General features: G+C 37.5%; 1 long non-coding RNA gene across 1 annotated transcript in view; it reads right to left on the bottom strand.

The window, feature by feature from the left end:
* Positions 1-22,815, bottom strand: part of LOC145521151 (uncharacterized) — a 229,621-nt gene extending 206,806 nt beyond the window's left edge. The window contains exon 1 of the long non-coding RNA XR_014065183.1: positions 22,617-22,815. This is a non-coding gene — a long non-coding RNA (uncharacterized LOC145521151). The remainder of the gene's footprint in view (positions 1-22,616) is intronic.
* Positions 22,816-26,219: the final 3,404 nt, after the last annotated feature.

Raw genomic sequence — 26,219 nt, 5'->3', positions numbered from 1 at the left:
AGGTCCAAGAATTTCTTGGTTGACACAGGGGTTACCTACTCTGTCCTGACCTCCTACTCCAGAGCCTTCTCCTCCCAAACTTATACCATTTTGGGTGCTATAGGAAAAACAATTACAAAAGGTTCACCCAAGCACTTCTTTGTTATTGGGATGGACAAATATTTTCCCACCAGTTTCTGGTGGTCCCTGAGTGTCCTATTCCCTTATTGAGAAGAGATCTTTTCCTGCCTTCAAAATCTTGCAGCTATTGAAGTCCCAATAGAAGATGCTTTAAAACTCTCTTTGGGGGGCAAATAAACTATTTTTACCAGCCACCAAGTGAAACGACTCCTAAATGGGAGAGGCCATTTATGGATGTCTGATCAAAGAATCCTCAGATACCAAGTAGTGCTAATGGAAAATCCAGGCCTGACTATATCCTCTTGTGAGGTTCTTAACCCAGCCACCCTCCTGCCACCCCCGAAGGCTCTCTCCCCTTTCACTCTTGCCTAGAAACCTTAGACTACTGGACAAAACCTTGAGAGGGATTGTCAGAAGACCCTCTGACCAATACTGAGGAAATCTGGTACACTGATGGAAGCAGCTTTGTCTTGGATGGAAAAAGAAGAGCTGAATATGCAGTAGTCTCCAATTTTGAGACCACAGAGCCTAAACCTTTGCCACCAGGTACTTCAGCCCAATTACCTGAGCTCATAGCCCCGACTTGAGCTTTAGAGCTGGGAAAAGGTAAAAGAGTATCCATTTACACTGACTCCAAGTTATTCATGACAGATACATTCATAGGGTGGATTTAAGGCTTTCCCACCTGAACTGAGAAGACTGAGAAGGTGGTAATAAAACTGCTCCTCCATGAAATCATTCCGAGATTTGGTCCTCCCAGGTCATTACAAAGTGACAATGGGACATCATTTACTTCTAAGGTCACCCAAGGGGTCTCTAAAGCATTGGGCATTATTTATTATCTTCATTGTGCCTGGAGGCCTCAGTTTTCAGGAAAAATAGAAAGAGCCAACCAATTCTTAAAATAAGCGATAAAAAAGATTACCCAGGAGACCTTCCCTGGGATGGAAGAAGGCTTTACCTTGGCTCTCCTCCATACCCATATTGCTTATAAGGAACAGGTTGGTCTTAGTCTTTATGAGGTGCTATATGGGAGAACTTTTGTTTATGTCAATGACTCTTCCTAGATCCAGAGGCTCAGACCCTCCAGTCTTATACCATGGTCATTGGACAATTCCAACAAGATATATGCTTGTGGGGTGTCAACCAGGACCCAAAGGATTCTAAAGGACCACCACTATATGCTCCAGGGACTCAAGTCCTAATTAAAGTCTGGAAAGATGGGTACCCAAAGGCTCAACTACAGCCCACATGGAAGGCCCCCACCCTGTAATACTTTCTACCCCCACAGCAGTCAAAGTACCAGGACATGACTCCTTGATTCACTACTCACAAGTCAAGCCATGGAAGAAAACAAGAGGACACTCAATACATCTGTGAGCCCCTGGGAGCTCTCAGATACTTATTCAGGACTACAAACAAGTGTCACGCTAATGAACATGCCCAAAATCAAATTTCTGGGGATAAGATTTCTCAGGATAGCTCTAAAGAGCCAACACAGCTTGGCAGGGGTTGTACTCCAAAATAGACAAGAGATAGATCTCCTGATCCCTGAACAAGGAAGGACTTGAGCCATCTTGAATGAGACATGTTGTTTCTGGGTAAATACCTCCAGCTAAGTAAAAGAAAGTCTAAAAACATTCAGATCCTACAGGATCTCAAAGAATGAGCTGGAGAGATCTTGGGGTAGCTACAATCTCTGGGGGATCCTTCTCCTGGCGAAGAGGAACTTGGAGTTGGCTAATGCCCCTCCTAATCCTTGTTATCACCATATTGATGCTGCTTATGATTGTTCCATGTATTATCAATTGTCCAACCCATTTTGTCTCTGCCCAAGTCAACAAGCTACAATATGCAGTGCCAGTTCAACAAGGATATATAAGACTACAGCTGACCATGGAAAATATCACTCAACTTTAGATGGACATTGCTATAAGGATTCTGAGGCTTGAGACTAGCAAGAGGGGGAGGCCCAAAGCCCCTTGCCACCTCAGTTCAGCAAGAAGTAGCCAGAGAGACCAGGACACCCTTATTCCCAAATAATTGGGCCTCCCATCTCTTGAGGGGGGAATATTAGGTAGTTAAAATAGGAAAAAGGAGTCCAAAATGGTGGTGGCTAAAAGACAAAGAAGGGAAAAGCTCATGAAAATAGAACAAAGGAAGGTCTGAGGACTGGAATGAGGACCTCAGGTAAAACAAACAGCCCTCTTGGCTAGCCCAACTTACATAGGGCAGACTCAGGGGGAGAAGAAAAAACATATAAAAGAGGAGCCAAAATTGAGCTGGAGGCCTCTCTTCTCTTTTGGGTCGACCCGCCCTCATGCCTCGAGGATGTATTTTCCTTTGCTTTCTAAGTGAAACTGAGCTATAACACTGGTCCGTCCATTGCTTCAAATTTTTGCTGTGGCGAGACAGAACCGGGGAAATTACACACTCCCCCAACAAATCCATGCACCAATGGGCCTGTGCAGTTCAAATCCTTGTGTATATGTGTGTGTGTACAAACATTAACTTGTATTATAACATTTACAAGTAATATCATATGCAACAGAAAATTATATATCAAGCTCTACAAAAATATGCTCATAGAAGGAAACTCAAAGATTTGTATCTGTTCTTTAAAAAAATAAAAGAAAGGAAAGAGGGATTAAGAGTAGTTTTTTTTTTTTTTTAGTAGACTTATGAAATTTAAAGCCCTTTTGAAGGGGGTGAATTTCAGTGCTTAAAGTATTTATCAAAGTTTATTGCAATTTCTAAATATTCCTTTTCATTGCTAAGTAGCATTTCATGTATTCCATTGTATGCACATACCACAGTTTGTGTATCCATTCACTGGTTGAAAGACATCATATTTGTTTCTAATATTTGGCTACTAAGGACAAAGCTGCTATACTAGTTCATCAACCTGCTGTTTATACATCTTTTTAAAAAGTCACTGTACTAAAGTTTACCATGTATATTGCAGTTAGAGCCTAACTTCAAGTTAGTATTGTATTACTTTCTAGTAGTTAAGAACCTTACCAGAATATTTCCCAATTCCACGACCCAACTTACTGTGCTGTTTTACTTCTACACATACTAACATAGAGCATACTGCTAGTATTTTTTGTATTGGACAATTATCTTTAAGGACTTTAATTTTTTTTTAAAGCCACAGAACTAAATTTTCCTTCCCTCTAAATCCTCTCCAGTGCTATTTATTTCTTTGCATAGTCCCACATTATCGAGTTTGAACGGGCTCCAGGAGGTGGCAAAGGACAGGGAGACCTGGTATGCCGCAGTCTATGCGGTCGCAAAGAGTCAGACTGACTGTTTGAATGACTGAACAACAACAACAACATTTAAGTCTACTATATTCTTTCAAGCTGAAGAACTTCCTTTAACTTTCAATTTCCTTAGTTTTCATTTCAGAAAGTCTCATTTTTGAAAGACACTTTTGTTTACTAGATTACTTAAAGTAATCTACTTAAAGTACCAGGGGTGACAGGTTTATTTTTTGTCTCCCTTTTTCACTTTGAAGATGTCATTCTATTGGCTTGTCTTGCATGTTTTTCTTCTTTTGATACTCTCTCAGCAATACTCTGAAGTTACATATTATTGAAAACTTCTTTGACTGGTGGTAGGGGATGAACATTTATTTTTATTAAGCCTTATTCTTGGGCATATGTCACGTCCCTGAGGTATGAGACTGTGGCTTTTCAGTCCTGCTGTTTTTCTGCCACTATCGCTGTGAGCTCAGCAAAGGAAGCCCCTTCCCCAGAAGTAGGCTTTTCCCTGCCAATTCCCTCTCTGAGCTGCAATCAGTTTTCAACTAAGAGCAGCAGTGATGGTTGCTCTCCACCCCATGTACACATTAACATTTTTTTTTTTCTTTTAGAAATAGGAGAAAATGGATTTAGATGAAGTTTCTTGACCCTCACATGCTTATATGGCCATTGCTCTTCATCTCCGTGCGGAGAAGGAAATGGCAACCCACTCCAGTATTCTTGCCTAAGAATCCCAGAGACAGAGGAGCCTGATGGGCTGCCGTCTATGGGGTCGCACAGAGTCGGACACGACTGAAGTGACTTAGCAGCAGCAACAGCTTCACCTCCCTGAGGTCAGCATTGCAATAGAAATTTCTTTTTCAATCTTTTTAATGAATGTTTGGTGGGCTTTACAGACAGAGACCCTGAGAGAATGTATAGCTACCCCCCAATATCTGTAGTCTTCAGAGTTTCAGACTATCTCATCTGCCAATAGTTGACATTATTCAATTGTCATTTCTTCCAGTTGCACTCTCTTTATTGTTATCCAGTTATGTTTATTTCAAGTGAGATGGTGCTCAAATCCTCTCACTCCCTGCAGTACATGACTGCTCTGGCAGTCACTGGCTCTGCAACCTCAACTCTCTCTTGTGTTCAGTCATAGTCATAAATTGATAGTAGTTGTTTAGAGCTTGAGAGTAATGCTACAGCTCTCTACATCCTGGACAGGAAGCCAGATACCTATGGGCTTTTGAGGATAAAAGGAGGTCATTATTATCACCACCACCACATCATCATTTTAAATATCTCATTGTCTCAAAAATATTATAAAGTCGGTAATTTATTTCTATTTTCCAGATAAAGTAAGAAAAGCATATAGAGAATCTATCACTTGCCCAAATTGCTGGAAGAGCTGAAATTTAATTATTAAAGTAGTGACTTTACTGTTCATACTATTAAACATCAAAACTTCAGTTTCTATCCTATAAACGAGCATGTGAAAGCATCTAAGAGAGTTTATGGGTATATTCAGTAAGTACTCAACAAACATTTTCATCCTTTCTCTGTTATTCTTTTTTTCAGGTCCTTGTTGACGTTTATTATCATTTCAAGAAGGCCAATGTTGATCAAATGGAATTCTTGTTTTTTCACAAGCCTTTCCAACAAGTGTGTGTGTGTGTGTGTGTGTGTGTGTGTGTGTGTGCATGTGTGTGTTTACCCTGTCATATTGTGACACATTTTATTCAGCAGCTTGAACATTTTAGTTCACAAATAGAATCTAAGTCATTATTGATTTCTATTTCCCTTTGTTAGGGGGGAAATAAGCTTTCCAACCTGCGTTTATTTTTAGAGGTTAATAATCAGATTGAGTAGTTAATGGGGTTGCTTGCTGTTTGTGGTTACTGTGCACAGAGCTGCAGCTTCCGGCCACTCAGGAAGGCATCCAATGTAAGGGTATGCTATTTCCCCTTTAGAGGCTAAGAAATGAGTATACAGCAAGAGAAATAAATATTCTGAGAGTATTTATAGGAGCTTGTGTATGCAATTTTGACCTAAGATATTTCCCAGAACAACAGCTCAATCTTACACTGATGATTTATAAAGGTTTAGATTGGCCTCTGGAAACCACAAATCTGTGACATTGATATTTTTAATTTCCTTTTGTTCTGTCCTAGGCTAACCCTATCATTGTCAAGCACCACCTGGTCACTGGGAGAGAAATGGAGGTTGGACCATTCAATTTACCCTGAAACTATCTTAAGGGGCGCCGCTCTTGATCTAATCAGAATTCCAGACATTTTCTATTAGCAAAAGGCTTTGTCTTCATATCCTATCAGAGGACAGAACTCTTAAAAATTCTTATTAGAACATGGTTCAATTTTAACCTCTGAGACACAATGGACTTTGATTAATAAGCTAATGGACTCAAATCATTTCTTTATTCATTTTAACAATCAATGCATGAACGTCCTACTTTGATTTGAGTGGCTTTTCTCATAAATATACCAATCTCAATGGTTACTCTTTTTAGTTCAGAACAGTCTTTTGTTTTATGCATTTTTCTCCTTGATGCCTCATTCTTTTTCTTTAAATGTTAGGACAATTTACCTAAAATTTTATTCTCAAGGATAAAATATCTAAAGTGATTCATTAAAATCTAAACAGACATTTCATTTACATAAGGTATTTATTTTATGTAGAAAACAAGGATTGCTTAATATTTTCAAGAGCACTTAGGTGGGAGGTAGAATTCCATGGTAATCCCAAATTATACTCAACTTTGTATAAGCTCTTCCCCTTGTGTGGATGAAACCTGTGAATATTAAGAGATATCACTCCTGAAACTATGTTAAAGCTTGACAAAAGTGATTTGCCAATTGTAGTTAATGTCCTGTAATGACTGACTTTAAGACAGGGAGATTCTGTAGGTAAGCCTGACCTAATCACCTGAGCCCTTTAACCCAGGTCTAAAGGTCAGAGATGGAGGAAGTAAGAGATTTAAAGCACAAGAAGGATTTGATATGCCTTTGCTGGCTTGATGACTGGGGATGCCCCAAGGTAGGGGATGTGGGCAGTCTCCAGGAGTTAAGAGTGGCCCCCAGCTGAAGACTGACAAGGAAATGAGGCCCACACAATCATTTAAATGCAAGGAACTGAATTCTGCTAAGGAGAATAAGCTTGGATTCTGAGTTGTCAACTCTTTTCTGTCAGCCTCCAGAAAGGAGCTCAGCTTGATTTCAGCTTGGTGAAACCATGAACAGAGAACCCAGCAATATTATATAGGACTTCTCACCTACAAAACTGAGAATTCATAAGTGGGTGGTGTCAAATCAAAATGTGTGATAAATTATTACACAGCAAGAGAAAAGTTAATATATCCTGATTCTTCTTATGTTACATTCACTATTCCTTTGTCTCATTCTCTTCCTGCAACTAATAATACCTAAGTACATATTACCTGGAAATTTAATTACTTAAAAGAAAAATGTATCCATCGAAGTATACATAGGTCAAACAGCTATTACACAAGTCATATGTTTACCTCACAAAAGAGGGACCTACTTAGAGTCTAGAGACATATATCTATTACCTATTTTAATAAACACATTTGTCTCATAATTTCTAGTCTGTAAGAATCAAAAGTTGATTATAAAAAGAAAGGGTACAGTGAAAAGGAAGAGCAAAAGTTTCATAGGAATGAAAAAAGCAGAACTTTGCAAAAGAAACATACAAGCATATTCTCAGGTCACTAACTCTTCATTGTGCCAACTCTAAGAAATACAAGGAGTGTCTGCCAAGCAATGGGTGACTTTTCTAACTCACCAGAGGGGTGGGTTACATTAAACCTTGAAATGAAAAAAGTTCTTGCTTGTTAAAAGGGATTATAAGAAGATCCTATCTGGCAAGGACTCTGCAGTCAGATAAAGCACCATAAAAAATAAATCTTTGTTGTTTTTGCCCTTGGAATTTTGGAATTTTTCATTACCACAGTATAACTCACTCTGTTCTGACTGACTAAATATGCTCCTTCTTCAGTCATCTTCATTTTAGTTTAGTCAAACTTCATTCTTCTAGTTTTTTCACAGGTAAAATACTAAAATCATCCTAAACCCTTCTCTTTATTAACTATTCATCAGTAAGTCCATAACTAATCATTATATTTCTATCTTCACATGCATTCACTTCTTCCCATTGTTTTACCTTAAGCTAATAAGTACCGTGAGCCTCAATGTTCTTTGCACAGATTCTTATATTAGTCTTCAAACTGCTTTTCATAAAGACTGACAATACCCTTCCTTAGAAAGTGTATTTGGTTAGTCTTATCATAAAATTGAGTATGTGATCACTGCGTAAATAAAATTTGTATTTTCATGATGCAAGATTCTTTAACATGAGATATATTTTTAGAAGAGAGCCTATCTATGATTGAGGCAAAAGGAAAAGAAGGCAGTGAAGGATGAGATGATTGGATGATATCACCAACTTAATAGACATGAACGTGGGTAAGTTCTGGGAGATAGTGAGGGACAAAGAAGCCTGGTGTGCTGCAGTCCATGGGGTTGAAAAGAGTCAAATATTACTTAGTGACTGAACAACAACAATCTATGATCGAGAAAGCATCTCAATTCTAGTGATTTCAAAAACAGAACAGAGACTTATGCTTGCTCACCAGGTAAACTCAGCAGACTAATCAATTTTACTAGAATAAGTTCCTCTAAAGAAAGGACTAATAAATATGAAAGGAAATAAGCCAAAAGGACCATGTTGTGTTCAATTAGAATTAGAAGTGTTAGTATTAATTTACAATTCATAAATATGTGCATTTCTTAAGGGCTAAGAGCTGAGAAACAGCCCAAAAAATCAATGATATCTCTAAAAGAAGCACATTTAACACCTTGATTTAATTTAAGATATTATCTCCCATCATTAAGGAACCAGGATCCTTAGAGAAATGGTCAATTCTAGTACCGGGGCAGGCAAAAAAACACAGTGTACCCAAAATGTGTTACTGTACCAGAAAGAAGGCAGAACTCAAAAACTGGAGAGTATGCACCAAACAGATGCAGAAGCCAACTTAAATGGGCTCCCACTGGCCAAATTAGGAACAATAGGGGCATCAAAATTAATAATGACAGTGACTTGAGCATAACACATGTCAACTACAACATATGTCAACTATACAATCTGTCCTGTAAAATATTTAAAGATACTATCCCTGAATTTATACTGAATCACATCCAGATAATTCAAATGAAAAGACTTAAATAAATGAACTATTTATACAGTATGAACAAGGCTGAATGAAGCATAAAGAGATGCTGAAGCCCCAGGAATCTACAGTAGTAGAAAGAATTGAATGGGCCAGAGGAGGGACTGGGGAGAGACCTGGTGAGTGTTAGAACTGTGGACTAAAAACTACTGAGGGTTGGTAGAGTTGAGGAGGTACCTGAAACTGTTGAGGGAGTGGTGATCTCTATCTGCCCACTTATTTCTTGCTGACAACTTCTACTGGCCCCACTGGCAAAAGTGTCCAGGTAATGTAACCACAGGAGTCAGCCCCACTTGTGGCTGAGCAGGGCAGAGAAAGGATCTAGTAGAGCCAATATAGGAGAAGGCAATGGCACCCCACTCCAGTACTCTTGCCTGGAAAATCCCGTGGACGAAGGAGCCTGGTAGGCTGCAGTCCATGGGATCGCTAAGAGTCGGACACGACTGAGTGACTTCCCTTTCACTTTTCCTTTCACGCATTGGAGAAGGAAATGGCAACCCACTCCAGTGTTCTTGCCTGGAGAATCCCAGGGATGGGGGAGCCTGGTGGGCTGCCGTCTATGGGGCTGCACAAAGTCGGACATGACTGAAGTGACAGCAGCAGCAGCAGCAGCAGAGCCAATATATGACAACGTTTGCACCATACCATCCCTTTCTAAAAATCCCAGCTAACTGGAAATTACAGTTTAGTCTATTTCTAGGATGTTATTTGAATTTTCTTTCCTAAATCACGGGCTTCCCTGATAACTCAGTTGGTAAAGAATCTGCCTGCAATGCAGAAGACCCTGGCTCAATTCCTGGGTCAGGAAGATCCCCTGGAGAAGGGATAGGCTACTCACTCCAGTATTCTTGGGCTTCCCTTGTGACTCAGCTGGTAAAGAATCCACTTGCAATGTAGGAGACCTGGGTTCAATCCCTGGGTTGGGAAGATTCCCTGGAGAGGGGAAAGGCTACCCACTCCAGTATTCTGGCCTGGAGAATTCCACAGAGTCCATGGGGTCACAAAGAGTCAGACACGAATGAGTGACTTTCACTTTCCTAAATCACTCTTGCTGCTAAGTCGCTTCAGTCGTGTCTGACTCTGTGCGACCCCACAGACGGCAGCCCACCAGGCTCTGCCGTCCCTGGGATTCTCCAGGCAAGAATACTGGAGTGTGTCAGTCCAATTAGTTCTATCCCTGGAATATGACAAAAATTTCTCATATATTGGCATGCAAAGCCCTTCCACTTGTACAAATACATCTTACAATAACTTTTTTTTTCAAGAAATTTTCCTAAGAATCTGCTCTTCAGTCTACTTCTGCAATGGTATCCAACAGATAAAAGATTCCTCGTGACCTAATGAGAGTTTTTTCCTTCCCTCTACATGACACAAAAGAGAAATGGAGAGAGAAAAACAGTGTGATAATGCTGAAGGCATTAAAACTTCAAAATTAGCTCAATCAAAGGCATGCAATTTCTACTTTACTCTTAAGGAAACATGAAATATTCTTCTGCATCATCATTTTTCCCTCTCTGCCATGTCATTTTCATCAGCATAGAAACATATTTAAAATCACTCATCTTAAAAAAGAAGTTAAGAGAGGAAAAACCCTCATTGACCCTATTCTTTCTCTAGGTATTTCTTCTTTTGTATCAAAACTCTTAAAATCACCGTCACAATATTATTTCTTGAACATCTCTTTTAATGCCTGTTGTAATCAGGCATTTTTTTTATAACACTTTAAAGAAAAATTCCCTTTTAAAGTCCTCAATAACTTTCACAGTACTAAGTCCAGTCATTGAGTTCAATTTCATTATTATCAGTATTAAGCATAAATGGTCACTCATTCATTCCTGAATTATTTTATCCTCTTGGCTTTGGGGACATTTTCTCTTGGTTTCTATTCTACCAAGCTCAGTGGGTACACTTTTTTAGTTTCCTTTATTTGTTCTCCTTCACCTTCCTGACCACTCATCTTTGTATATTGTATGGTTTAGGCCTAATACTCTTCCCCCTGTGCATTTGATTCTCAAGATTATGGCTTTAAATGTTTAATTAAATGATTAATCCAGATCCTTCTCCTGAAATCTATACCCATACAGGCAACTCCACTCCAGTACTCTTGCCTGGAAAATCCCATGGACGGAGGAGCCTGGTAGGCTACAGTCCATGGGGTCGCTAAGAGTCAGACGACTGAGCGACTTCACTTTCACTTTTCCCTTTCACGCACCGGAGAAGGAAACGGCAACCCACTCCAGTATTCTTGCCTGGAGAATCCTAGGGACGGCGGAGCCTGGTGGGCTGCCGTCTAAGGGGTCGCACAGAGTCAGACACGACTGAAGCGACTTAGCAGCAGCAGTTGGATTTATAATAAGAATGACAAACTTGGCACATTAAATGTCTTCTGAAGAATCCTAAGTGCTACTCCCAAAATATGTCCAGTTTACACCTTTGGCATCCATGGTAAAAACGTATCTCTAGCTTCTTTTTTAAATATAAATGTGGGCATGTCACCCACTTTGGCAAATGAATAACTGAGTGTTAAGTTATGAGTTTGATTTCTGGAAAGAAGCTTTAGGATCTAGTACATGATTCAATGTACCTAGCCACAGTAGCTATTAAATCAAGCATCAACATGGAGCCTTAGTCAGCATGAGCCCCTCTCAGACAGAAACTTTGTTGTCAATTTTCTTTGCAATGTACCATAGCTATAAAAGAATTTTCATTGTTTTTGGCACCTAAGATTTTAGAGTTGTTTGTTACCACAACACTGCCTATTCTGATTTGTACACCATTCTAAATGTGCCCTATCTCTAGTCCTCTTGATTTTAATTTGATGTCACTTTATCTTCCAGGTAGGCCTAAAATCTTGAAATTATCCTAGACTCTTCTTTCTTACTCACATTCCACATCCAGTCCCATCACCACTGTTGTTTCTATCTTCAAAATGTATCTACTCCTCACCCTTTACTGCTCCACTCAGGTTTAAGCAACTATAGCCCTCATTATCCTCTGCATGGATATTTACAACAGTCTCCAAACTGTTCATGTTCCTTTCTGTGTCTTTATAATATGCTTTCAACTGTGTAGCCAGAAGGAGTCTTTTCAATATAGGTCATATAATGTTACTGATCAAAAGCCTCCAGTGATTTTCCATTTCAATCAGAGGAAAGCCTATCTGCTGTAAAAATCATAAGGTCTGGTCCCTCATCTTTTGCTGATCTTATCCCTAGTACACTAGCCTTCTTTGGTTGTGGTTATTTTAAGGCTTCATGCAATGGATACATACATAGGCCATATCCTAGCTCAGGGGGAAAGTGCACCATGATAGTTTAGAGATATCTTCTATAACTTCAGAAGGGTTGATTTTTGCTGGCTTCTAGAACTTCTCATAAAAATAAACTGAAATATAATTTTGACATTAAATTGTAACCCTTGTTTATAAACAGAGATTGGACAAGCTTTAACACTTAGGCAGGTGGTGGGTGGGAATATTAAGTGCTGGCTTGATATCGTTAATGAGATTCCAAAATCATAATGGTGACCCTAGGTGCCCTTTCTTCATATACTCTCATTTTTTTCTCTTTCCATGCCTTTCTTTCCTTTTTCTCAGATATCTAATCTTTTTTACCCTCCTGTTTATATTCATCTCTTTTCTATGAAACTATTTGACTGCATTCTCAGATACTAGTTAGTACCACTAACAATAATATCAACTAATGATATTTTTCCTTCTGTTCTCTTTAACTTTAACTTTAACTTTAACTTTAATGGACCCAATGACCATTCTTCAGCAAATTAATTTCTGAACAGCAAAGTTTTCTTAAATTAATACTTTATGCCAATATTTTTCTATCCTAGAATAAGGCATTAGAGTTATCTAATGAAATTCCAAGATTATATTTGTAGGTACATGCTAGGACAGTGCTGTATACCTAAAGAAGAAAAATGCCGATTCAAATGTATTTTTTTTAATGGCTGAGTAATATTCCATTGTGTATATGTACCACAGCTTCCTTATCCATTCGTCTGCTGATGGACATCTAGGTTGCTTCCATGTCCTGGCTATTGTAAACAGTGCTGCGATGAACATTGGGGTACATGCGTCTCTTTCAATTCTGGTTTCCTCGGTGTATATGCCCAGCAGTGGGATTGCTGGGTCATATGGCAGTTCTATTCCCAGTTTTTTAAGGAATCTCCACACTGTTCTCCATAGTGGCTGTACTAGTTTGCATTCCCACCAACAGTGTAAGAGGGTTCCCTTTTCTCCACACCCTCTCCAGCATTTATTGCTTGTAGACTTTTGGATAGCAGCCATTCTGACTGGTGTGAAATGATACCTCATTGTGGTTTTGATTTGCATTTCTCTAATAATGAGTGATGTTGAGCATCTTTTCATGTGTTTGTTAGCCATCTGTATGTCTTCTTTGGAGAAATGTCTGTTTAGTTCTTTGGCCCATTTTTTGATTGGGTCATTTATTTTTCGGGAATTCAGCTGCAGAAGTTGTAAACCCATGGCTGATTCATGTCAATGTATGGCAAAAACTATTACAATATTGTAAAGTAATTAGCCCCCAACTAAAATAAATAAATTTATAAGAAAAAAAAAAAAAGAAGAAAAATGCCTGTTGAATAAATGATTTAAACAAATATGAGGCTGCCTACTCTATTGCAGTATTTTTCTTCAGGGTTTCAACAAATAAAAAAATTAAATAAAACATATAACAATAAACTGTGATTTTTGCTGAATCTATTTCAGGAACTTAGGTCTTATGACATTACTACTTTGAGGTTTGTACATATTCAGTTATAGCACACTGCCTCTTCATTTGAGCCTTCCTTCAGCATTAGACAGAGTATGATCATAAATTGAAAGGCCAAGTAGAAAAATTTTTCAATTACACAAAGCATATTTCCCACATTAATACCAAAGGGAGATATCAAATGAGAGTTATCAAAAAAGGCATACTTTCAGAAACTATAGAAGTTATATGCTGGTTTCATAATAATATCTGATTTTCTACAAGGAATACTTTTAGAAATACAGGAAAATGGTTTCACTCTGTGTATCCAACAGCGAAGAACAAAAGCAAAACAAATTCCTACAATATAAAATACTCTCACCATTTTGTATCAACAATCCTATCATCAATTACTAAATTTCCTCTACTCTACACTGATTCCTTCTTAAAACTCACTCAAATTCTCCCAGATGGTCTGTAGAAATGCAAAGAATACAAATAGTAGTAAAACAGGATCTTGACCCTGAAGAAATCTATAGTCTGGCAGGAGAGAAAAACTTATAAACCAACACTTCTAACAAAATATGAAGTTCCAAGGGTCGACAGTAACTAATTTTAGGAAAACACAAACTTTATTAATTTGACTTAACTTAAATGTCATTCTACTCAGGACTCCACTTTCAATACTTAATTCAATCCCAATATGGTATGTATGAGATTGTCTTTGTATATTTTTTAAGCCAGACAGAGGTATACATTTTCTTACTATCTTTGTTTTGCATATGTAAAGTATAGCATATTTTTAGACTATTTCAAGGGAGAAATAAGTTCATTTTTTGTCTCCTATGACACAGCTGTAGCTAATAAATTGAGCTTGTTTGCTCTTGCAATTCTAGTTTCTAAAGTTTAGCCAAGTTTTCCTTTATTTGCAAAATGGCTGTGCAATTTAGAGACAAATATGTTTAAGAAGGAACATTAATTTAACTAAGCACATTTAAGATTCTGCACATTAATTCTGAATCCAAGCAGTGTGTAATCTACACATGAAAGCATATCAAAAGACAAAAAGTGAAAAAAAACCCCAAACTTTGAATTCAAGGAAAAGAGACATTTTTGTCCTTTGGAGAAAATGTAAGATAAACATATATAAGTAATACAGACATAGCCCATACTCATCTTATTTAAGACAGGAAGAATTTTCCAAAGCAGGTACAAGTCCAATTGGGCATAGCCTTTCTAACTTAGACTAGGCCTAGCACTGAGCTGAGCTCAATTTATCAGAATTTTGTATTAGCCTTTTTGTACTGAGAAAGTTGGTTAACATCTGAAAACATCAGTTCTCTTGTTTTACAGTAGAAATAATTCATCTGTGACAGAACTGTTTTAAATACAAATGAAATAATGTACATGGAACAATCATGCACTTGATTATTTTTTAATTCCAAATCTTTCCAAATATAAGGAGCAGAAATGATTTTTCATCAAAATAATATAAAATTTATATCTTGCTTTTTTATTATCCTATAAATGTTGTATAAGATGTTTCTGGCTACATAGTATTTCATGTTACAGTTGTATCACACTGCTTATTCCAATAACACCAATATATTGTTTCCAACTGTCCACTTTATGTATAATGTTCTCTGAACATTCTTGTCCCGAAACCTCACATTTTATTTTTATTTTCCTTCCAAAAATTAATGAAGGATTACTAAGTAATGAGATTATTTTTATGGCTTGCAATATAGATTGATAAATGGACCCTCATATACTTAACTCCAAAACTCACGCTTTTTCCACAATATAAACACATCTATATTTTTACTTCACCCTAACGTACTGGAGGGACTTTGAGTAAAGCAATAAACATGCTCTAAAAAACATTACATATAAAATGGAAATGGACAGAAATGGATTTATATATAACTATCTTCTGAAGTAATCATTGACAAGTCAAGCACACAATTTGAATAATTTTTTTTTTTCAGTGAATGTAGTCATAAACTAGAAATGTTATAATGGTAACTAAGTGCGTGTACCTTTTAGAGTCAACCATAAAATGGTGACAGAACTTAAATTATTTGGAAAAATATATAGAAACCATATCCTTTAAGCTAGCTTTCTAAAATGAACTTACTGTAGGTAGGCTTTTTAGGACTAGAGTAGGAAATAGCTTCTGGTTATATTATGAGGTAAGTGTTGAAGGGGGATGATGTTTCATATTAATATTTCTAAAGTATTTTACATTTCTACATCTAGAATGATTTTTGGTTTATAATAGGCATTTGATAAATATTTGCTAATATAGGCTAAATAAGGAAAGACGTGAACACTTTGGAGACCAGGCAAAACAATATTACTGTAAGAATTTGAAAATCTCAAGCAAGAAACTGGTCTGACGGTTCATCAGGTCACTACTAAGTCAGGGAAGGTGTTTTGCTCTAAATGTCTGTATCCCTCTCAAAATCATCTGTTGAAACCATAATCCTCCATGCAGAGATGTTAAGAAGTGGCACCTTTGGGAGGTAATTAGGTTAATGAGATCAGAACCCTCAAGAATGAGACTAGTGCTCTCAGAAGAAGAGACAAGGAAAAGCTCACTTTCTTTCTGTTCTCTCTGCCACTTAAGGATAGCTCTCACAGCCATCTCCAAACAAGGAAGCAGACCTTCACCAGACAGAAGATCTGCTAGCATCTTGATCATAAACTCCCCAGCCTCCAGAAGGATGAGAAATAAATAGTGTTTATGCCACACAATCTATGGTGTTTTGTTACAGCAGCCGAACTGATTAAGATAGAAGGTTTATGTGCCACCTGAGTGAAAAACAAGGTCTTCCCCAGATACATGTTTAAATTAAATGTAAAACAATTTCTATAACCTTTGGACAATAATAGGTAAGAAAACACGTTTGGAGTTGAGTTCTGCTTGCTAAGGGAATTCAACCTCATGGAGAAGTTACATTTAGTCATGATACAGCATAGTGGTAAAACTATGGACTTCAGAGCCTGAATGTCTGGCTTCAAATTTTTGCTCTACATCTTAGCCACTGTGTAACCTTGGGGAAGCTACTTCAATTTCTCCATCTGTGAAATGGGAATGTCATGAGAATCACATAAATTCAGATAGATGAATCATTCGGAACAGTGTTTCAGCTCTATGTTTGTTAGTAATATGAACTTGCTGTCCTTATTAGCTTTCCCGCTGATTTGATGCACTTCAAATGTGCACCATTTGTACACATTATATGCTAAGAGTAATACATTAGAAAATTAGACAACAGTTGGATAATTCACAGTACCAAGCAAAAGATAAACTGGAATAAGCTTCAAAAAGAATGTACATGAATTATACTATTAAAGCCAAAAATGTCTCAAGCATTTTTGTTTTTTACAGACTCCTGTCAAATAATAAATGTAGCCATAAACAAGACATATAAAAACTCTTGCCCTTGTGAGTCTTACATTCCAGTGGCAGGAGAAATAAAATAAAAATACAAATACCAATATAGATAGATGGTTGACAGGTAATGTGTTCATCAGGAATTTCCAGAGAAACATAACCAAGAGGAGATACACACACACATATTTGGAGAGTGAGAGAGAGAGAGATCAGTCATCTTTGGAAACTCTCTCAGCTGCACTCAGATTTTAATCCCTTCTGAAGGGACACTCCTGCTACTATATTCACAGCTTATGATGATAGTGCTGATCTAAATTTAACTACAGTTTTAACAAACACTAAACTCAGCTTAACTACACATGAGACTGATTTGGGCTCCATTTCAGAGGGCTGATAGAGGAAAGGGTGTGTCTTTGTTGATGATAAATATTATCTATTTCAATATCTATTATTCAATATCTATTATTCTTTAACACTCAACATCTGGCATACAATTAAGAACTTTGAAACAGGTGAAGCAGGAAACTGTAACCCCCTCAATCACAAAGTAATTATGATTAAGTAATCAACAACAAAATATCTGTAATAGTGATTGCAGAATCATAAGAATGAGCATATTAACTTTCACTAAACTGTTCTCATCAGTTCTTGGAAAGAACTTATAAATTCATAAATATTCAAAATTCACATGGAGAAGCAAAAATTAAATTTTCTAAGTCCACTCAGTGCAATGCTCTATAAATCTGGGAACCTTCCACATCACTTATTTAAAGCCAACTGTGTTTTATATTTGGCAAAATTATGCTTTGTTTTATTATCCAAATTCTAAGTCCTTTGGAGACAATAAACTAGCAATTAGCAGGAGGAATATATTTGAAAAAGGGACAAAAAGAGAAAAAACTTGTCAAGGCATATCCAAGGAGGCTGTTTGGGAATACTTAGTGTAAAAGCCATTTATTGAAACCTATATTTCAATTGCTACTAAGGAGTCAATTAAATTTTCATCTGGAACTGTAAAATATTTTTTATATAAAAGGGTCATTAATGAGGTAAGGTTTTATCTGGGACAAAATGTTTTTACTAAAGCTCATTTCCAAACAATTCTCAATTAATTAGTACTGCACACATTTCTAAAGCAAGGTCAATACGTTTTCATCAACATACCTTCATTTGACACTAGATTTGGTCATCTAAACAGGTTTCATTAGTGTTATTTTTTTTTTTAACCACCATTTGTCCAACATGAAAAGATCTCAAAATAGCTCATCAACCCTTATTATTTCATCACCACCTCACCAAATTACATAGCTGATTTTAAGAGCAATTACTAATAGTTTATCTCTATTACTGTCTGTAAACAGCTCCAAGCACTAACAGAAGGAAGAATAACCACCTACCATGCAAATTTAGTAAATGGCAATATGTACCTGTGTTTTAGCTGGTAAAGCAATTATGTATTTGTAAGTATTTTTTTCTTTTAGCAGGAGGCCAAAATCTGAGATTTGGGCATTTTACTTCATGCTGAATATGATGACATAATGATATAATTGAAGCAAAATAAAGTGATATATACATTTTCTGTGAATTTGAACAGAATTTGAAAGACTTCAATTCCTAGAAAGCTTTAATGAATCTGATTCAAAAGGTTCTCTTACAGGAATGTTCCAATTTATATATATTGTAAAATATCTGGGCAAAAGCAGTAAATTAGAAACTTTAAATTGTTTTTTCTTATTTCATAATTTAAAGGAAAATGTTATTTTTCAGCTTTATTGAGGAATAATTGACAAATAAAACTGTACATATTTAAAGTACAACCTGATGATTTGACATGTATGCATTACAAAATTATTACCACAATCAAGTTAATTAACATATATAACACCTCACATATTAGGTTGGTGCAAATATAACTGCAGTTTCAGACCATGAATTTTAAATCATTATAACTAGGCTCAAACATATCTTTATCAATCAAAACAGGAACCATTAAAATCAACACATTTTTGCCAACAAGAAATAAGTTTATTCTTGTAGCATAAAAATCCATGCTTCAGGATTCAACAAACTCTTGGAAAACATTTTTGCCTCCTGCTGGTTGTGAAAGCCTTTTCACTGTCAACAGTTTTCAAGATGCTTGAAGAAGAGGTAGCTGGCTGGCAAGAGATCAGGTGAAAGCGGCAGATGAGGCAAAACTTCATAGCCCAATCCGTTCAACTTTTGAAGTATTGGTTGCGACATGCAGTCAGGTGTTGTGGAGAATTGGGCCCCTTCTGTAGACCAATGCCGGCTGCAGGTGTCACAGTTTTTGGTTCCTCTCATCCGTTTCCTGAGCATACTTCTCAGATGTAATGGTTTCACTGGGATTCAGAAAGCTATGGGCTTCTCAAGTGGTACTAGTGGTAACCTGTCTGCCAATGCAGGAGACTTAAGAGACCCAGGTTCAATCCCTGGGTCAGGAAGATCCCCTGGAGGAGGACCTGGGAAACCACCCCAGTATTCTTGCCTGGAGAACCCAATGGACAGAGAAGTCTGGTGTGCTACAGTCCACGGGGTCACAAAGAGTCGACATGACTGAAGCAACTAGCACGCACACAGAAAGCTATAGTGGATGAGACTGACAGGATGTCACCAAACCATGACCTTTTTTTGGTACTTGTTTTCTTTGGGAAGTACTTTGTGCCAGAGTCCTGCTCCAGCAGGTCCAAGAGTACCCAAGGGATGAACGGTGTCAGCAAGAGCAAAGAATCATACGGAGTCTCTTGAAGGTTCAAAGATAATCTCTGTTTATTGCTTTTAGTTTCTACTTACATAGCACATGTTTTTCTCCGTAATGACTCTTGCAATATTTTTCTGTTCAGATCAAAATCCCCTGATTCTAAGATGTGTTGAAGGTTTTTTCCTGGTCCTTTGTCACATTTTTGTTACATGTTTACTCCAAAACCTATTTTTAATTCTACTAAAACATGGTCTATGATGTCGTGAATCATATTGTTCCAGCTACTTATTCCGTACAGCCTGCTACTTCAGCGACTACAGCATCTTGCTTCAGCGAATAAGCACTATAGCGGCATGTAAGGTCAAGTGTTTCTCATAGTGTAGCCATTGTCAGTGGTGGTCTGTTTACCATCTACCCACATACCACAAGACTATTTCTGTCAGGGATAAGTCTTTTGCAATCTACCTTGAAACCATTTACAATAAAATTCACATATTTCTTTCTGTCTATGCTTAGATTCTAGGGGGTGCAAATATCTCTAGCATCCCAATCTTTTTGAGAAAAGGTAATTGGCTTAGTTTCTGTAATTTTCTCTGATACATAACCCAAGTTTTCCAGTTATCAATAATAATCTCCTCATGAGGCCAGGTCACAATAGGCTTAGGGCTTGTTTTCCAAACGAACATGGCCTTATTCCCTGGCTGAGTGTTAGGGACCCATCAGCTAGGGACCTCAGTAGGCTTAATCATTTTGGGAATATTTCTTTGGGACAGAGGATCATTTTTCTTTTCCCTGGGCTCTCATGAACTCACTACAGGAGCCTCTTCAAATCCTGCCAACAAAGAAAAACAGCTAGCCACAACAGAAGCATAGAAGCAGAAAGGAGCGAAGGTTCAGATCCTGGAGAGAAACCACTGCGCAGTTTCTTCTTGAGTGGTGCCGTGACTTTGTCATCCGGCAGTAGTTCCAGAACGGCTCCCAACAAATTTTGGAGCTTCTTCTCGGTACAACAACTGAGCTGGGCATCACTGGTTGTCGTATAAAAATCCATTTTCGTCACATGTCACAATCTAAATGAGAAATGGTTCATTGTTGTTGCATAGAATAAGAGAAGACACTTCAAAACGAAGATATTTTTGATTTGTGGTCAGCTATTGAGGGACTCACTTATTGAGCTTTTTCACTTTTTCCATTTGCTTCAAGTGCCAAATGACCTTAGAATGTTCGACGCTGAGTTCTTGGACAATTTCTCGTGTAGTTTTAAGAGAATAAGCTTTGATGATGCTCTCAATTGGTCATTGTCAACATCTGAGGGCCAGCCACTCTTCTCATCTTCAAGGCTCTCATCGTCTCTGTAAAACCTTCTTAAACCACCACTGCACTGTACATTTGTAAGCAGTTCCTGGGCCAAATGCATCATTGATGTTGCAAGTTGTCTTTGCCACTTTCTGACCCATTTTTGAACTTGAATAAGAAAAATCATTCAAATTTACTTTTTGTCTAACATCATTTCCCTAGTCTATAAAATAAATACAAAATAAGCAGCAAGTAATGTCATCAGCTGAAACTCCAATACTTTAGCCACCTCACGTGAAGAGTTAAATCATTGGGAAAGACCCTGATGCTCAGAAGGATTGGAGGCAGGAGAAAATGGGGACGACAGAGGATGAGATGGCTGGATGGCATCACCAACTCGATGGACATGAGTTTGGGTAAACTCTGGGAGTTGGTGATGGACAGGGAGGCCTGGCGTGCTGTGATTCATAGGGTCACAAAGAGTTGGACATGACTGTGCGACTGAACTGACTGACTGACTGAATGTCATCAGCGAAAAACATAAATAAAGAAACCAAGAAATGCACATTAAAATGATGTATAACATAGCTACATTTATGTAAGAACGTATTCCAATATCAAATAGGAATGTTCAACAATGCAAAACCGCAATTACTTTTGCACCAAACTTAACCGTTAACTAGTATGTGTGTGATGAGAGCCCCTAAGATCTAGTCTCAGCAAACTTCAAATATTGAATACGGTATTAACCATTCTGCATATTAGGTCTACAGAAATTACGCATCCAAAAACAAATTTAGTATAGTTGCAGAATACAAAATCAACACACAAAAGTCTGCTGTGTTTGTGTTTGACCAACAACAAATTTTCTGAAAAGAAAAATTGAGAAAGAAATCCCCTTTATAATAGCATAAAAAACAGTAACATATTTAGGAATAAATTTAACCAAGGAGGTAAAAGATGAGTATACTGAAAACTATAAGATGTTGATGAAACTAATTGAAGAAAACACAGAAAAAGGAAAGGTAACCTATACTCTTGGATTAGAAAAATTAATACTGTTAAAAGGTTCATAATATCCAATGCAATCTACAGATTCAATTCATTCCCTATCAAAATTCCAAAATACTTTCCCCCAGAACTTAAAAAAAAAAAAAATTTGTATGGAAGATACCAGTATGCTGTGATATAGTGCAGCTGCCCAATTCACTCTTACTAATTACTGAAATCACAGAAAAGGCCCAACCTCATGTGAGGAAACCAGTAATGATATAAGCAATCTGAATTCTATTTACTTAGTCAAATATGGAAGGTAAAAAACAAAGACAATTTTAAAATGGTATCAAGTTAGTGAAAGTGAGTGCACAGAGTTTATTGCTATAGTTTAGGGTCAGAAGTTCTTAGTTTGGAATACCAGAATCATAGAAGTCACTGCATTGGTTGATATTCTAAGGGCTAATGGAAAATCTTCAATCATGAAATCTAATTTTCCTGAAACAATGAGTATATAGTTGGTGGAGGCAACTCACACAGAGACTAAGAGCAACAAAACGACTAGATCTGGTTGAACGTTTCAAAGTTAGGACTGGTGAAGCCAGGCCAGCTAAACATTTTCCAGATTCTATACGTTCAGCCTTGGAAAGTCAGTTTGGAGATGGACTTTTCTACTAATTCGGGAGTTAACTGCATACAACACAAAAAGTAACTGCAAAGCTACCATGCCGGCTAAAGTGTCAAAGCTATTAGTCTAATGCAACATGGCCAAACAAACAAACAAAAACCCACAGCAAAACAAAACAAAAATATAACACGCACACATACTTTTTTTTTTCCTCCCTACCTTGGTGGTCACCTAGGGTGGGTTGAGTGCAGGATGTCCCCGGAAGGCAAACAGCACAGCTGGAATCTGCAGCGGACAGGTGAGTCCCAAGAGTCACTGTGGCTCCAGCTAGAATGCGCTAGGAAGCCCTGGGTGCCTAGAGTGGCAGGGAGGGTGTCTGAACCCGACTCTAAGCTCCACCGCCCCAACCACACTTCCGGGAGGAAGCGTGATCTCGCGGGATCTCAGACCTCAGGGCCGGAATTCTGGCAAGAGAAAGTCGGGGCTGCCGCAGCTGTGTGCGGCGTTGGTCTCTAAAGTTCTCTGTTAGGTGTGTCGTGTCGCTCACGTCATCTATCAAGCAAACCCCAGAACTCCTCAGTGCCACATCTGTCCCTGCAGCATCCCTACTCAGAATCACAGTGAAGTAGCGCCTTGCTTCGGAGGCCCTTGCCCAAGTGTGGGAATGGACTCGGCCTAAATACTGTGCTTGGCGCGATGTCTGGACCCTTAAGACATGTGAACCTTTATGATTTCATTGGTGATTTCTGACCACCTTTTATTCGGAATGTAAGAAATACTGTGTCAGGTAATTTGAAGAGTTTATGGAATTAGTGATTGATTACTCTGAGTAATTCACCAGAGTAATATTTTTGTATGGCTTTTAAAGCACTTCCCTGGTGGCTGAGCAGTCAAGAATCCTCCTGCTTAAGCAGGAGATGGGGTTTGTTCCTTGTGTCGGTTAAGATCCCCTGGAGAAGGAAATGGCAATCTACTCTAGTATTCCTGCCTGGGAAATCCCATGGACAGAGGAGCCTGGCGGGCTACAGTCCATGAGGTTGCAAAAGACTCAGACAGGACTTAGGGACTAAACAAGACACAATCTAACAGTATAAAATTGGGAGGGGCGTGTCAAGGGTCTTACTTGTCTGAAAAAGTTTTTAATAATTACTCCTTAGGCATAAATTAGGTTTGTGTGTGGTAAACAAATGAAGTCATAATAGTTTTAAAAGATATAACCTAAATTTAGATACCATTTAATGTGACAAGTGTTTATTCCATTGATTTATTCCTAGGGGAGGAAAAAAATTCCCTGAGTAGAGATGGAGAATAGCTAAGAAAAATAAATGTATTAGTACAAAAAGAACAATATTTGTTCCTAACGTTGCTGTGTCTTCAGCCCCTGTGAACAGATCTGTAATTATTTTTTGAAGATATGTTTTGCTATTTCTTGCCCAATTTTAATGTGACTAAATGTTGGCATAAATAATGTGAGACTCTTCTATTTACCAGAAGTATCCAGTAGAAAGTCAATGATATTCTGAAGTGTTTAGAAAAATAGAGATGAGATTTTTATCTAGAGAAACCAGGTAGTAGATATTAAAAATAACAGTCACAGGATATAAAGCTGTAGCTAAAATGTGTGATAATCTCTCGGGATACATTTTGGGAAGAATAAAAAGAATATTACAGTATTTAAAGGACCTTTCTTCAACAAATTTAAGGAATGAAAATTAAGTTATCAGTAATCCAATACGGTGAAAGCAGCAAATTGGAAAGATATAGACTAAAAGATTAACATACTAGACGAAAGAAAATGCTAATCTATGGCTTTTGGCATACAGATGGGCTTGCTGCAAAGATCTAGGGTGGAAGCTGTGTAATTTGTACTGTCAGCCACTTCATACAAAGGTCTTGTTATAGCAGTCTTCTGACAATATTCTGATACCAAAACATTCTTTAAGTAGCCACAGTTTGAAGTGTGTAGTTGGTACATTTTTTAATTAATTTTAAAGACTTGTGTTTATAATTTGAAAACATGGATCTTAGGAGCCTGCTCTTGAAATTTTACTGCTGAGCTGTTTGCTCACAGTAACTTAGAAGATTCTTTCCATTGAGATCCAATGATGTGAATTCTATGATTCCAGAAGTCCGAGCCTTCAGGTTTTAGGTCATCAAAGTCTTTTGGAAGAATGTTGAAAACGGACTATTTATACTTTTTAACGTCAAGACTGAGTATATATATGCTTCATGATTGCCTTGGCGATGTGCATTTGCAACCCAGCAAGTTCTCAGACCAGAAAAGATATTCCTAAATGCATAGGCTGCCAAGTTACTAAATGATTTGGCAAAAAGTGATAGAATTATTTCCTTGATTTTACTATTGATTTTCCCTATAACATGAAAAGTTGTAATTTTGTGTATGTGTGTAATTGTCTAAATAGCAAAGATTGGGTAGCTTTATGCCCTTAATGGCCTTCCCAGGTGGCTCAGTGGTGAAGAATCTGCCTGCTAATACAGGAGACACAAGAGACTTGGGTTTGATCCCTAGGTGTGGAAGATCCCCTGGAGGAGGAAATGGCAACCCATTCCAGTATTCTTGCCTGGAAAGTACCACGGACAGAGAAGCTAGACAGGCTAAGTTCATGGGGTTGCAGAGTCAGACATGACTTAGTAACTGAGCACACAAGCATGCCCTTAATACTTATGGCTTTAATTATTTAAGAAAATGAAGATTGCTTATTTATGAAGGAACTAATCTCTTTACAACCATGTTTTTCTTTTCTATGCTTATTTTTAAAGGTTTTGTAGTCATTTACATTTAATAGATGTCCAAGTTTTTTTTTTAGGCACCCACAATTTATGTTAATAAAATATTCAAATATCTTTTGACAACTTGTTGATTTCTGCTCCCCAAATTGGATTTTAATTATTTCAATTCAATTTAATTAAAATTAGAGGAGGTCTCTTACATCTATTACTATCTTTGATATATTTCAGAGGACCTCTGGAAACTTACAAAAATATATTCTTTAGCCTTAAAAAAGAAATGTGCTATAAATAATCAGGTTTATTTGATATGTTTCTGATGATGGGTTGCATGGAGGAGTTGAGAACTCAGAAAAAATGCTCAGCTTTTTCTTGGTTAAACTTATAGATGTAATAGGTAATTAAAACATTCAGAAATTATATGGTTTTGTGAAATTTTTGGTGATTTGCCATTTCTCTTATTTTTCATAATATGCACTAAACTCATAAAAAGTGTTGAAACAGTGTTTCAATGAGCTCATCTAAACTAATCAGATTCCTGGTGGTATTTGGCCTGATGATTTTAGGCAATAATATGTAATGTTATCAGTCAGGCACATTGTAGGGGAAGAAAAGTTTTTGTCAGCCCTCTTTGGGTCCCTTGCTGGTCTGAAAAGTAAACTGACAAGGACACACTAACAGGAAACAGCATGCATATTTTATCAAAATTGTTCATATACATAGGAGACTTCACAAGAAACTGAAAACCCAAAGAAGTGACCAGAGCAGGAAGCTGTTATACTTTTTGTCAACCAACCTATACATTTGTAAAGAATTTGGAAAGACAAAAGGGTTTGTACTAAGGGTAGTAAATGGTAAAGAAGTAACTAGGAAAATAAAGGTTAGATTAACAAGGTTTTTTTATATAGTATTTTTTTTCTTTTTTTTTGCCCCAAAGTCCCTGTTTCTGTGCTAAGAATGTCTTCATTCCTCCTGGTACAGAGAAGAGTATCTTTCACATAGGAAATTCATCTCCTGATTTCAGGAAAGAATGTGGTGTTGGGTTATCAGAGGGACCTTCCTGCTTCTTCGTTT

The sequence above is a fragment of the Giraffa tippelskirchi genome, chromosome 1 (genome assembly GCF_054371585.1).
Source record: "Giraffa tippelskirchi isolate mGirTip1 chromosome 1, T2T-mGirTip1v1.2.pri, whole genome shotgun sequence".
Classification (NCBI taxonomy): domain Eukaryota; kingdom Metazoa; phylum Chordata; class Mammalia; order Artiodactyla; family Giraffidae; genus Giraffa; species Giraffa tippelskirchi.
This window is presented reverse-complemented; position numbering and strand designations above follow the sequence as displayed.